Genomic DNA, 15,196 nt, shown 5'->3' with positions numbered 1-15,196 from the left:
CACACTAGACTCAGTTTTGTTTCTATTGTTTCTGTATGGAGTGTCACACATATTTGGTGACTGTGTACTGCATAAACTTCATTGGCATTATCATTCATTGAGTGAAACTCTGCAGTGACACTGAAGCAGAGACAAACCTGGAATCCTTTGGGACACTTGTGTCCCAAGGACTGCTTTCTCACATTGCTGGACTTCTTTATAAATAAATGCAGAAGCATAGAAACATTCAATTGTCCCCAGCATCTCCTACATCAGGCAGGTTTCTAGTACTGAGAGTCCCACCTCCCTCTCTCATTTATCTTAAAGGATGCATACTTTCCTTATTGAAACACATATGCAATGCATTTTTTTTCCATTTTGTCTCTCAGAAGGTTCTAACAAGAAGTAATTTAATAAAGTTACTGAAAATGAGAACCACTTTCTATTTTCAGACATGAAGTAGCCAGGGAAGATCAGATAGAAGACCCTGATCCTGGGCTTTTACCAAAAAGACTACCTGCCATGTCTGCGGGAGAATAAGCCATCTTAACTTGGGTTACTATTGCTGTGATAAAATATTATGAACACACAACCTGGGAAGGAAAGTTTTTATTTGACTACAATTCTACATCTCTGTTCATCATAACAGGAAGTTAGGAGAGATAATCAAGCAAGCAGTCTAGGAACCTGGAGACAGGATCTACTGTAGAGGATATCAGCACAGAATGTTGGAACTGTGTTCCAAACATGTTTGCTCTTTAGGGAAATGACAAATTGAAAGCACAGAAAAGTCTTCTTACTTGAGGCTTTAGTGTTACAACCAAATGGTTCTTGCCAGTGTAGTTGTGGATCCTGCATAAAGTTCTCATATTTGATTAATATATTGAAACTGAAGCTTTCAGCCCATGTAGAATCCTCTGGCCTAATTTCGGAGCACATGAACTCAGAGTATGGTCACAGCAGGAGCCTCCTTCTATATCAGATACTTGTTTCTATCCTTGACTCTGAATCTCTGGGAGCACACAGGAAATGAGAATAATAAACATATCTTGAATTTAATTCATCACCTACAGATATGAAAACTAAAAATACAAAATTCTTGGACCACTCACTTTGGTCAAATATGTGCTTTTCATAGACTCTTGTGAAGTGACAACCTGCTGATGCCTCCTTTCTTTCAATAGACTGTGAATGAAAGCTTGAAGGAACTGAGATGACCAGTGGAAATTAGTAGTGAGGTAAACATTTGTGATTTATGTGAGTTAATCAAACATTCTGGGACTCCATTGTTCAGGAATTGGGCATCAAGATAGGGAGATGGGTCATATAATGAGGGTCTTTGTCTTGTGAACAGCTCAGGCAGCTTTTGGGACCTATCTTGGATAGGATAGGTGAAAGAGTTGGTAGGTGCATTCTAGTTTAAGACAAATAAGGTTTGATCAAGAAAGTCTCCTGAAAAATCTAAAATAGGAGTGGATAGCCCATATAATCCAATGATTTAGAGCACAGCTTTGATGCAATTTTCTCTGAGTTTTACATCCAGAATGTCTTCAAGACTGCTGACTCTTGCCGGGCGGTGGTGGCGCACGCCTTTAATCCCAGCACTCGGGAGGCAGAGGCAGGCGGATCTCTGTGAGTTCGAGACCAGCCTGGTCTACAGAGCTAGTTCCAGGACAGGCTCCAAAACCACAGAGAAACCCTGTCTCGAAAAACCAAAAAAAAAAAAAAAAAAAAAAAAAGACTGCTGACTCTGATGATCCAACCTCACAAAATACTCCAGGCCCTACTTGGCCACAATCCTATATTTTCCTTGGGTCCCCATAAGTTTGTAAGTGCCCTAAATCTTCAAGAAGTAGCTTAGAAAACTATACTTGTAACCAAAAACTGGATTAAGAATGTTTGTCATTGTTTAGAGTGCTTGTTACAAGTTACTATGGATAGTGGTCAGGAAGAAGCTTTAAAAAGAAGATTAGATTCAGGGTTCCTGATTTGAAAAGAGAAAAAGGGAATTACTGTGGGATAGGTGGGACAAAAAGAGTAGGAAAATTCTGAGAAGAGGAAAGGCAGAGATACAGTCACAAGGCAGATGCAGAGGAAGCAAGATGAGAATGTCTTACTGAGAAAAGGTACCAAACCATGTGGCTGATCTTAGACAAGAATATGGTCTAATTTAAGATGAAAGAACTACTTAACAATAAGCACGAGTTAATAGGCCAAATAGTTCAAGTTTATATAAGCCTCAGTGTATTTTGGGGGGAGTGAACAACTGCGGGAGCAGGCGGGACAGGAACTTCTATCTAAACTTTCCTTTTTATTTACTTTAGTATTTCAGTCTTCTGTCCTTCCCCCTCATGTTCTGTCCATTGCTCTCCAAGTAGGCACATCTACTTTGCAAATGTACACAAATTATAAGATCTTCTGTCTTTGGTTCTCAGAAGACATCCACCATCAAAAATTTTAGAGTTGTTTAAGTAAGACCTGTTGGAAATTGAGAAGAATTCGTGAAAATTGCAAGTCCCAGGCATAAGTCTTTCCACATAACAGTTTTCAGTTACTCAGTCATTTAATACTCTTGCATAATCTGTGAAGCTGTTGTGGGAACGGTATGAAAGTTTCCATTCCTTCTTAGAAACATTGTCCTCACATGTGTGGATGGACCTGATAATGGCAGAGCAGTACAAAGAAGGTACAATCTCTTTGGAGAAACTGCCATGGTTTGTGCCTACTTCTTTCACATCTCTGTGTAATTGTTGAACAGATGAATAGAGAACACTCTTTATGCTATTTCCCCCCGAACAGAAATATCACTTAGACCCAAAGAAGCTAGGAGGAAAGAAAATGAATAATTATGTTAACAGAAAATTTATTACACCCATTAAAGTATGCTGGAAATGCACAATCTATATGCTAACAGATAAATAGGAAAGAAGCAAAGAAAAGATACACCACCCACAAGCAGGTTAGGGTCTGTTTGCTGATAACTAAAGCTCAGTGAGGGTCACTAGATACATTGTATCAGCTCACAGCCTCAGTGCTGGAGCTACACACACATTTCATTAGAAGCAGCACAGTTGGGTCAGTGGGTTTCATAATTTGCATGAGGATAATGGACAGTGTAAAGGTCATCTGGCTTCATGTGTCACTGACCCTGCCTGGTTAATTTGTTGCTTCTAACTTGAATCCCACATGGTGATTAAATCAGTCTTACTTAGTTTCTGCACTGAATCTATGGTTCCAAAATTTCAGGGATTTTTGCTTTTTCAGTATCTTATGCTGCTCTCCATACTGAATTACCTGCCCTGTATGATGCCCTGCATTTTGTTTAAGTCAGAGTATATACTACATTTAAAAAATACATTTAAAATTGGGCTTTGGAAAAACCTCTGTGGTTCAAGCTCTAATCCTACAAGACCAAAGAAATTTGTATAGTTCTCCTTAATTACAAAAATCAGAAGATGTATTAGTCAGCTAGCAATCCAATATATGGTAAGTGGAAACAGTATTATCATTGGAACTCACTTGCCAAACAGTCTAGGTAGTTGTTGAGATCCATGCCCAGTGACAGAATTCATTTCAAAATTATCATGTATATTTATAAAGGAAGAAATCTCATGACAGCATGTACACAGACAGACACAGTCACAGACACAAATACACACACTGTCACATACAAATACAGAGATTGGTCTAGAGAAACACTACAATAAGCAATAAACATACAGACTCACATTTCTGCAAAAAAAAACTGAAATCTAAATCAATAAATTTGAATGAATAAACCTTTGTACACTTCAAGTATTCCTATACACTACACCTGTAGAGAAAATACCTGAATGTGATATGGAGAAGCAGCCCAGACAAAGAGGAATCCATTACTGTATGCCAAGGGCTCTACGTGCTCTCAGTGTCCTCTGTTGGTACTGAATTCACTGCAGGGAGGTGTGTGTCTGAGATCACAGTAACATCCACCCACTGTGTATCTTGGACGGCCATACAAGACTGTGTCCACAGTCCTCAGACAGCTCATTTCCAGGTACAGAGTGTTCTTGTCATTGTCCTTGGAGATAGTGAATTGACACTTCAAAGTGTCAGCATAGTAGATTATACCACTACTACCACTAATGTGTGTGACCCACTTCAGTCCCTTCTCTGGAGCTTTGAGACCCAGTTCATTCTGTTGCTACTGAAGGTGAATGCAGAGGCTGCACGGGAGAGTTTTAGGGACTTTCCTGGCAGTTCTAATCCTCTCCCAGTCTCTAACATCTCCTCCTAACATCGAAAACCTGCAAACACTGAGAATATTGGTCAGAAAACTGTTACTGAGAACATTTTTTTTTCTTCTTTCATGTCCAACAGGCATACAACATAACATTTCCATAAACTGTTCTTTAAAATAGTAACAAGAAAACCAAGTTGACCCCTGAATCCATAAAGATGGTCTCTATTCAGTGTTAATCACTGAATGGGAGAATCTTGGAATACAGGAGTCAGCTCCTCTGCCAGAGCTACAGAGTGGGGCCAGGGTTGATTTTTATGGACAAAGAGGTTTTCTACTTGCATGTCTTCTTGCTATTGCCAGCTCTGCAATTGACTTGGCAGAGGACAGTTCTCAGAGTAGATATAAGCCATCAAAGACCATTATGTCAATTACAGAAATTTATGCAGTGTGGCAGCCCCATGTACACTTTTCCCATGTTAATGCTTCAGAATATTTCATTTAGTTGTCTTGGTGCATGTAAACAGAATATGCTGTGTTTACAAGTATGTCTCCTCAATTGTTACCACACCCAAGCTCAGTTTTTTTTTTACTTTTCTCTGGGTTAGACATGGCTCTTCCATGGTGAGGTTCTGGAACAGGATCAGACCATCCCTACAGGGCCTGTCATAATTACTTCTTTGTGATTAGAACATGTGAGACTTTTCTGATTTTTACTCATTGTTGAAAAAGCAGTATGCTTAGGCCATTAGAGGCTTGCATATATGCCATTCCTTGTCAATATCTACCACCCAGTGTTTGCTGTGAAAACATCCTGTTTGCAGAAATCTCACTGTTTACATTTCTCTGTTCTCTCTGTGATTCCTTTAACTACTCTCTTCATCTCTCCACCAGGTTGCAAATAACTGTCTTTATGCTGTGTTAGATGAAATTCATTTCTAGAATTTGTATAATTAGTACTACTATTAATTCATTAATATTTATAATTACTAGGAATTTATAATACATGATTAAATGAGGTGCATAGGCACAATACCTCAAATAAGTGTAGAAATGTATATACAGTATAACAAAAATAATCTTTGAGGGAGGTTGCCGAAAGGATAAAAAAGGCTCAGGGCAAGGTTTACAATATTTCCTCAGGTTTCTTAGAATTGCCCTTGTGTTTCTTAGAGGACCTGGCAATAGAAAATGAATAACATTTTCTGACACTGGATTCTCACTTGCATATAAAGAGGAAATTGTATGACTCACACTGTGCAGACCTTGGATGGAAAACATTAAGAGACTCCACATTCATACTGTGCAGACAACAGAGGATACCACATCCTCAGTGCATATCCCTGTAAATCCCAGTAGAGTGTTTAGATGGAATTTAGTCATAAGATGCACTTCAGCCTCTTCCTGATGTGAAATCAGGATTAAGAAACTACTTAAAATCCTTTCTGTTATCATTTAAGTGAATTTTTTATCACTTACCTAGAAAATCCAACTTGTGAGAATGCAACTCAAAAACATTTAGTGCATGTGATTTTAACTTTTTATCTAAGAGGAGATTCAAGGGATTGATTTTCATACACATGGATATTTCTTAGTTCCTGCTTTCTGTTTGCCTATGTCTCTGTCACTATGTACTTTTATATTCCCTTCCTTGTCTCTTTACCACTTGAAGCACATTGAAAAATCAGGTTCCTAAATATGATTGTTCCATTGGTGAGGAATGGAGGGTCAGTTCTTCATGACACCTCGTAAAAAGCATTAGCATGGAACCAATCTTGAGGGTTATGTTACCTGAAGCAATAAAAAGACAGAGAACCCTAAGTGATGACAAGTAGTGGAGAGGAGATCTTGCTAGAACAACGGGAATTATTAGTCTTGTGGTGAAGATTATCACAGAGAAAAGGGATTCAGGGCTTTTTTCAATGCCTTGGTACTGTAAACCACCAGGGAGTAGTGGAGATTTTGCTCAGAGTGTCTCATCTTTGCTTTGTCTGATTTTTCATTGTTATTATTGGATCTTGTGAAAGATCACAAGAATAATTACATATTTTCCATACAATTTTGGAGAACTTGCATGTGACCCCTTACTCAATAATTTTTTCTTTGCTTACATCAGACAGAGTTTGTGTCCACATTTTGTTCTCTCATGCTTTTAGGGGTTCCTTCTCCATGATACTCTCTTGGAGGAATCACTAAGAAAAAAAAAAGGTTCAACCAGAATGCCTTCAGGGTAAAGCTGCACATTACTCACAATTATCTTCTATTTGATAGCTGCATCCTTATACTTGAGTTTGTTTAGTCATTTATTTAGCCATGTCTAGTCGACTCATATTCAGTTAATGGCTCCTGTTACAATGAAAGTATAATATTTTATATTTGTATGATGGTTAGAATTTCTCAATGTAGAATTTTTTTTTTTTTTTTTTTGGTTTTTCTAGACAGGATTTCTCTGTAGCTTTGGAGCCTGTCCTGGAACTCTCTTTGTAGACCAGGCTGGCCTCAAACTCACAGAGATCCACCTGTCTCCGCCTCCTGAGTGCTGGGATTAAAGGCGTGCGCCACCACTGCCTGGCTCAATATAGAATTTTAATGTCTAGTTTCTTGAGTTCTTTACATATTTTGAAGATCGGACCTTTATATTATTTGGGATTTGTGAAGATCTTCTCTCATACAGTAGGACGCCTTTTTGTCTTAATGTCAGTGTCCTTTGCTTTACAGAAGCTTCTCAGTTTCAGCAAGACCTATTTATTCATTATTGCTCTTATTGTCTGTGCTACTGGTGTTATATGTATGAAGTGGTCTCCTGTGCCCATGTGTTGCTGACTACTTCCCACTTTCTCTTCTATCAGGTTCAGTGTAGTAGAATTTATATTGAGGTCTTTAATCCATTTTGACTTGAGCTTTGTGCATGGTGACAGATATGGATCAACTTTCATTCTTCTACTGGTTGACATCCATTTATGCCAGCATCATTTGTTGAAGATGTTTTCTTTATTCCATTGTGTACTTTTAGCTCCATTGTCAAAAATCAGGTGTTCATAGGTTTGTAGGTTAATATCTGGGCCTTTGATTCAGTTCCATTGATCGACGACTCTGTTTTTATGCCAATACCAAGCTATTTTCATCACTGTAGCTCTGTAACAGAGTTTGAAGTCAGAGATGGTAATGCCTCCAGAAGTACCCTTATTGTATAGGATTGTTTTGGATATCCTGGGTTTTTTGTTGATTATTGTTCTCTCAAGGTCTGTGAAGAATTTTGTTTGGATTTTGATAGGGATTGCATTGAATTTATAGATTGCCTTTGGTAGAATTGCCATTTTTACTATGTTGATCCTCCCAACCCAAGAGCATGGGAGATCGATTTTCTAGTGTCCTCTTCAATTTCTTTCTTCAAAGTCTTAAAGTTCTTGTCAAATAGATCTTTCATTTTCTTGGTTAGTGTTACCCGAAGATATTTTATGCTATTTGTGGCTATCGTGAAAGGTGATGTTTCTCTGATTTCCCTTTCTTCTTCTTTATCCTTTGTGTGTAGGAGGGCTACAGTTTTTTTTTGAGTTGATCTTGTATCCTTCCACATCACAGAAAGTATTTATCAGCTATACGGGTTCTTTGGTAGAGTTTTTGTGGTCACTGATATACACTATCATATCATCTGCAAATTATGAAAGTTTGACTTTTTCCTTTCCAATTCGAATCCCCTTGATCTCCTTATGTTGTCTTATTGCTATTGCTAGAACTTCAAGCACTATGTTAAAAAGGTATGGAGAGAATGGACAGCCTTGTCATGTTCCTGATTTTATTGGAATGGCTTTGAGTTTCTCTCCATTTAATTTGATATTAGCTGTTGGCTTGTTGTATATTGCTTTTATTATATTTAGGTATGATCCTTGTATCTCTAACCTCTCCAAGACCTTTATCACAAAGGGGTATTGAATTTTCTCAAATGCTTTTTCAGGATCTAATAAAATGATCATATGGGGTTTTTTCTTTCAGTTTATTTATATGATGGATTACATTGACAGGTTTTTTGTATGTTGAACCAGTCCTACATCTCTAGGATGAAGGCTATTTGATTGTAATGGATAATTTTTTTGATGTGTTCTGGGATTTGCTTTGCCAGTATTTTATTGAGAATTTTTGCATCAATGTTCATGAGTGAGATTGGTCTGTAATTCTCTTTCTTGGTTGAGTCTTTGTGTGGTTTTGGTATCAGGGTAACTGTAGCTTCATAAAAAGAGTTTGGCAATGACTCTTCTGTTTCTATTGTGTGAAACACAGTAAGGAGTATAGGTATCAGCTCTTGGAAGTTCTGATAGAATTCTGCATTAAAACCATCTGGTCCTGGACTTTTTTTGGTGGGGAAGTTTTTTATGACAGCTTCTTTTTCCTCACAACTTATAGGTCTATTTAAATTGTTCACCTGGTCTTTAGTTTTCTCTTTGATCCCTTTAACCCTCCCACTCCACCATTATCTTCCACTTTTAAACCAGGCACCTAGTGACTGTCATTAAGTTGTGTTACATGAGATTCAATTTATCATACTTAATGTAATTAACCTTACTTGGATTTGATTAAGTTTTATTTATTTTTTTTACTTATTTATTTATTTTTATTCTTTTTTAATTAAAATTTCCACCTGCTCCCCATTTCCCATTTCCCTCCCCTCCTCCCAAATATTGCCCTCCCCCACTTCCCTCCCCCTATCCCCACTCCTCTTCTCCTCCCCCCACTCCATTCCCCCTCCCTCTCGATACTGAAGAGCAGTCCAAATTCCCTGCCCTGCGGGAAGACCAAGGTCCTTCTATCTACGTCCAGAAAGGTGAGCGTCCAAACAGGCTAAGCTCCCACAAAGCCAGTTCATGTATTAGGATCGAAACCTAGTGCCATTGTCCTTGGCTTCTCATCAGTCTTCATTGACCGCCATGCTCAGAGAGTCCGGAATCAACCCATGCTTATTCAGTCCCAGACCAGCTGGCCTTGGTGGGCTCCCAATAAATCAGTTCCACTGTCACAGTGGGTGGGTGCATCCCTCGTGGTCCTGATTTTTTGCTCATGTTCTCCCTCCTTCTGCTCCTCATTTGGACCTTAAGAGCTCAGACCGTTGCTCCAAATTGAGACTCTGTCTCTACCTCGATCCATCGCCAGATGAAGGTTCTAAGGTGATATGCAAGATATTCATCAGTATAGGATAGGGTCATTTCAGGTTCCCTCTCCTTAGTTGCCCAAGGTACCAGCTGGGGACATATTCCTGGACACCTGCGAACCCCTCAAGAGTCAAGTCTCTTGCCAACCCTAAGATGGCTCCCTTAGATAGGATATATACTTCGCTGCTCCCGTATCCATCCTTCCTATATCCCAACCATCCCAATCCTCCGAGCTCCTCCCATCCTCCCCTTCTCATATTTCTCATCCCATTTCCCCTTTGCCCCATGCCACCTCACCCGCAAGTTCCCAGTTTTTGCCCTGGAATCTTGTCTACTTCCCCCTCTCCATGCGGATGACTATATGATTTTCTTTGGGTTCACTTTCTTATTTAGCTTCTATAGGATCACACATTATATGCTTAATGTCTTTTATTTTATGGCTAGAAACCGATTATGAGTGAGTACATCCCATGTTCCTCTTTTTGAGTCTGGGATACCTCACTCAGGATAGTGTTTTCTATTTCCATCCATTTGCACGCAAAATTCGAGAAGTCATTGTTTTTTACTGCTGAGTAGTACTCTAATATGTATATATTCCACACTTTCTTCATCCATTCCTCCATTGAAGGGCATCTAGGTTGTTTCCAGGTTTTGGCTATTACAAACAATGCTGCTATGAACATAGTTGAACAGATACTTTTGTCATTTGATGTGGCATCTCTTGGGTATATTCCCAATAGTGGTATTACTGGATCTTGGGGTAGGTTGATCCCAAATTTCCTGAGAAATCGCCACACTGATTTCCAAAGTGGTTGCACAAGTTTGCATTCCCACCAGCAATGAATGAGTGTGCCTCTTTCTCCACAACCTCTCCAGCAAAGGCTATCATTGGTGTTCTTGATTTTAGCCATTCTGACAGGTGTAAGATGGTATCTCAAAGTTGTTTTAATTTGCATTTCCCTTATCGCTAAGGAGGTTGAGCATGACCTTAGGTGTCTTTTGGCCATTTGAATTTCTTCTGTTGAGAATTCTCTGTTCAGATCAGTGCCCCATTTTTTTATTGGGTTCATTAGCATTTTAAAGTTTAGTTTCTTGAGTTCTTTATATATTTTGGTGATCAGACCTTTGTCTGTTGCAGGGTTGGTGAAGATCTTCTCCCAGTCAGTGGGTTGCCTTTTTGTCTTAGTGACAGTGTCCTTTGCTTTACAGAAGCTACTCAGTTTCAGGAGGTCCCATTTATTCAATGTTGCCCTTAATGTCTGTGCTGCTGGGGATAAACGTAGGAAGTGATCTCCTGTACCCATATGTTGTAGAGTACTTCCAACTTTTTCTTCTATCAGGTTCAGTGTGTTCAGACTAATATTGAGGTCTTTAATCCATTTGGACTTGAGTTTTGTGCATGGTGATAGATATGGATCTATTTTCATTCTTCTACACGTTGACAACCAGTTCTGCCTGCACCATTTGTTGAAGATGCTCTCTTTTTTCCATTGAATACTTTTAGCTCCTTTATCAAAAATTAGGTGTTCATAAGTTTGTGGGTTAAAATCAGGGTCTTCTACTCGGTTCCATTGGTCGACTTCTCTGTTTTTATGCCAATACCAAACTGTTTTCAATACTGAGGCTCTGTAATAGAGTTTGAGGTCAGGGATGGTAATGCCTCCAGACGATCCTTTATTATATAAGATTGTTTTGGCTATCCTGGGTTTTTTGTTTCTCCATATAAAGTTGATTATTGTCCTCTCAAGATCTGTGAAGAATTTTGATGGGATTTTAATGGGGATTGCATTGAATCTATAAATTGCCCTTGGTAGAATTGCCATTTTTACTATGTTGATCCTCCCTATCCAAGAGCAAGGGAGATCCTTCCATTTTCTGGTATCCTCCTCAATTTCTTTCTTCATTGACTTAAAGTTCTTGTCAAATAGATCCTTTACTTCCTTGGTTAGGGTTACCCCAAGATATTTTATGCTATTTGTGGCTATCGTGAAGGGTGATGCTTCTCTGATTTCCATCTCTGCTTCCTTATCCTTTGTGTATAGGAGGGCAACTGATTTTTTGGAATTGATCTTGTATCCTGCAACGCTACTAAAGGTGTTTATCAGCTGAAGGAGTTCTTTGCTGGAGTTTTTGGGGTCGCTTATGTACACTATCATATCGTCTGCAAATAATGAAAGTTTAACTTCTTCCTTTCCGATTTGAATCCCTTTGATCCCCTTATGTTGTCTTATTGCTATTGCTAGAATTTCAAGCACTATATTAAAGAGGTATGGAGAGAGTGGACAACCTTGTCGTGTTCCTGATTTTAGTGGAATAGCTTTGAGTTTCTCTCCATTTAATTTGATGTTAGCTGACGGCTTGCTATAAATAGCTTTTATTATAGTTAGGAACGACCCTTGTATTCCTAATCTCTCTAAGACCTTTATCATAAAGGGATGTTGAATTTTGTCAAATGCTTTTTCAGCATCTAATGAAATGATCATATGGTTTTTTCTTTCAGATTATTTATATGATGGATTACATTGATAGATTTTCGTATGTTGAACCAGCCCTGCATCTCTGGGATGAAGCCTACTTGATCATAATGGATAATTTTTCTGATGTGTTCTTGGATTCGGTTTGCCAGTATTTTATTGAGTATTTTTGCGTCGATGTTCATGAGTGAGATTGGCCTGTAGTTCTCTTTCTTGGTTGTGTCTTTGTGTGGTTTTGGTATCAGAGTAACTTCAGCTTCATAAAAGGAATTTGGCAATGACTTCTCTGTTTCAATATTGTGAAATACATTAAGGAGTATAGGTATTAGGTCTTCTTGGAAGTTCTGGTAGAATTCTGCATTGAAGCCATCTGGACCTGGGCTTTTTTTGGTGGGGAGGTTTTTTATAACAACTTCTAATTCTTCGCGACTAACAGGTCTATTTAGATTGTTCACCTGGTCCTGGTTTAACTTTGGTATATGGTACTTATCTAAAAAAGTGTCCATTTCTATAACATTTTCCAATTTTGTGGCATACAGATTTTTGTAGTAAGATCTAATGATTCTCTGAATTTCCTCTGAGTCTGTGGTTATGTCTCCCTTTTCGTTTCTGATTTTGTTAATTTGCGTATTCTCTCTCTGCCGTTTGATTAGTTTGGATAGGGGTTTATCAATCTTATTGATTTTCTCAATGAACCAGCTTTTTGTTTCATTGATTCTTTGGATTGTTTTCTGTGTTTCTATTTTTTTGATTTCAGCCCTCAATTTGATTATTTCCAGTCTTCTACTTCTCCTAGGTGAGTCTGCTTCTTTTTTTTCTAAAGCTTTCAGGTGGGCTATTAAGTCTCCAATGTGTGCTTTCTCCGTTTTCTTTAAGTGGGCACTTAAGGCTATGAATTTTCCTCTTAGCACTGCTTTCATAGTGTCCCATAGGTTTGAGTATGTTGAGTCTTCGTTTTCATTGAATTCAAGAAAGACTTTAATTTCTTTCTTTATTTCTTCCTTGATCCAGGTGAGGTTCAGTAGTTGACTGTCCAGTTTCCATGAGTTCATAGGCTTTCTGGGGATAGCATTGTTGTTGAATTCTAACTTTAATCCATGGTGATCTGATAAGACACAAGTGGTTACCGATATTTTTTTGTAACTGTGTAAGTTTGCTTTGTTACCGAGTATGTGGTCTATTTTCGAGAAGGTTCCATGAGCTGCAGAGAAGAAGGTATATTCTTTCCTATTTGGGTGGAATGTTCTATAGATGTCTGTTAAGTCCATTTGATTCATTACCTCCCTTAATCCTCTTATTTCTCTGTTAGGTTTCTGTCTGATTGACCTGTCCATTGGTAAGAGAGGAGTGTTGAAATCTCCTACTATTAGTGTGTGTGGTTTGATGACTGCCTTGAGTTTTAGTAACGTTTCTTTTACATTAGTGGGTGCTTTTATATTAGGGGCATATATATTCAGGATTGAGATTTCATCCTGGTGAATTGTTCCTGTTATGAGTAAAAAATGTCCATCTCCATCTCTTTTGATTGATTTTAGTTTGAAGTCAACTTTCTTAGAAATTAGTATGGCCACACCTGCTTGTTTCTTAGGTCTGTTTGCTTGATAAACCTTTTCCCAGTCCTTTACTCTGAGTAGATGTCTGTCTTTGTGGTTGAGGTATGTTTCCTGTAAGCAGCAGAATGTTGGATCCTGTTTTCGTATCCAATCTCTTAGCCTGTGCCTCTTTATAGGTGAGTTGAGTCCATTGATATTAAGTGATATTAATGACCAGTGGTTGTTAACTCCGGTCATTTTTCCTTTCTTTCTTTCTTTCCTTTGGTAGTAGAGTTTGTGTGTTTCCCTTCTTCAAGTTGTGCTGGTGAAGGGTCTTTAGATGTCTGAGTTATTGTGGGCATTGTTGGACTCCTTGGTTTGTGATTTTCCTTCAATTACTTTCTGAAGGGCTGGATTTGTGGCTACGTATTGTTTAAATTTGTTTTTATCCTGGAAAACTTTGTTTTCTCCATTTATAGTGAACGAAAGCTTGGCTGGGTATAGTAGTCTGGGCTTGCATCCATGGTCTCGTAGTTTCTGCAGTATATCTATCCAGGACCTTCTGGCTTTCATGGTTTCCATAGAGAAATCAGGTGTAAGTCTGATAGGTTTACCTTTATAGGTAACTTGACCTTTTTCCTTTGCAGCTCGTAATATTCTTTCTTTATTCTGTATGTTTTGTGTTTTGATTATTATATGACGAGGAGATGTTTTTTTTTGATCCAGTCGATTTGGTTTTCTGTATGCTTCTTGGACCTTCAAAGGAATATCTTTCTTAAGGTTGGGAAAGTTTTCTTCTATAATTTTATTAAATATATTTTCTGGACCATTGAGCTGTACTTCTTCTCCTTCTTCTATCCCTATTATTCTTAGGTTTGGTCTTTTTATTGTGTCCCAGATTTCCTGAATGTTTTGTGATGAGAATTTGTTGGTTATGCTGTTTTCTTTGATGAGAGTGTTTATTTTCTCTATGGTATCTTCAGTGTCTGAGATTCTTTCTTCTATCTCTTGTAATCTGGTGGTGGTACTTGTCTCTGTAGTTCCTGTTCATTTATTCAAATTTTCCATCTCCATCCTTCCCTCGGTTTGTGTTTTCTTTATTACTTCCACTTCGTTCTTCAAGTCTTGAACCGTTTCCCTTACCTGTTTGATTACTTTTTCTTGTTTCTCTTGGTTTTCTTGGGTATCTTTGAGATATTTATTCATTTCCTCTACCTTTTTGTTTGTAATCTCTAATTGGTTGTGGCAGTTTTTCACCTCCTGTTTAAGGTCTTCTATTATTTTCATAAAATTCACTTTTGAGTCGAATTCTTCTAATTCTTCTGTATTAGGGTTTAGACTTCTCATTTCGGGATTCCTGGATCCTGGTGATGTCACGTTGCCTTTCAAGTTGTTGGGGGAATTCTTGCATTGGCGCCTGCCCATCTTTTCCTTCAAATGGAGCCAGGAGAGGCATGATGTCTTGGACCAGTCTTTGCTGTGACTAACTCTCTAGGTGTATCTCCTCAGTGTAGGGGCAGGAACCGTTCCCTTCCAGGTGAACTCCTCAACACCAAAACATGGATGCGTGGTATTCCAATGACCCGCGTAAAGAAGGCCGAATGCAAGGGGTCGGGCGGGGTCCAGTAGAGCACAGGCGACACTGCAGTACAAGCTGGAGGTGCCTGCGCTCCCTTTAGGGGGTTGCTGAGGCCTGCCCTCTAGGCAGGCACTCACCGCTCTGGTTGGGTAGCCTTAGTGTAGGGGCGTTTGTGCTCTCTACCGGGACCGTCCGCCCCAGGATAGTACACACTCACCCGTCCCGATGAAACTTCTTGGCACCTACACAGGAACTCCTGGATGCCCCAATGA

Source organism: Chionomys nivalis, chromosome 10 (assembly GCF_950005125.1).
Source record: "Chionomys nivalis chromosome 10, mChiNiv1.1, whole genome shotgun sequence".
Classification (NCBI taxonomy): Eukaryota; Metazoa; Chordata; class Mammalia; order Rodentia; family Cricetidae; genus Chionomys; species Chionomys nivalis.
Note: the sequence above shows the minus strand (reverse complement) of the source record.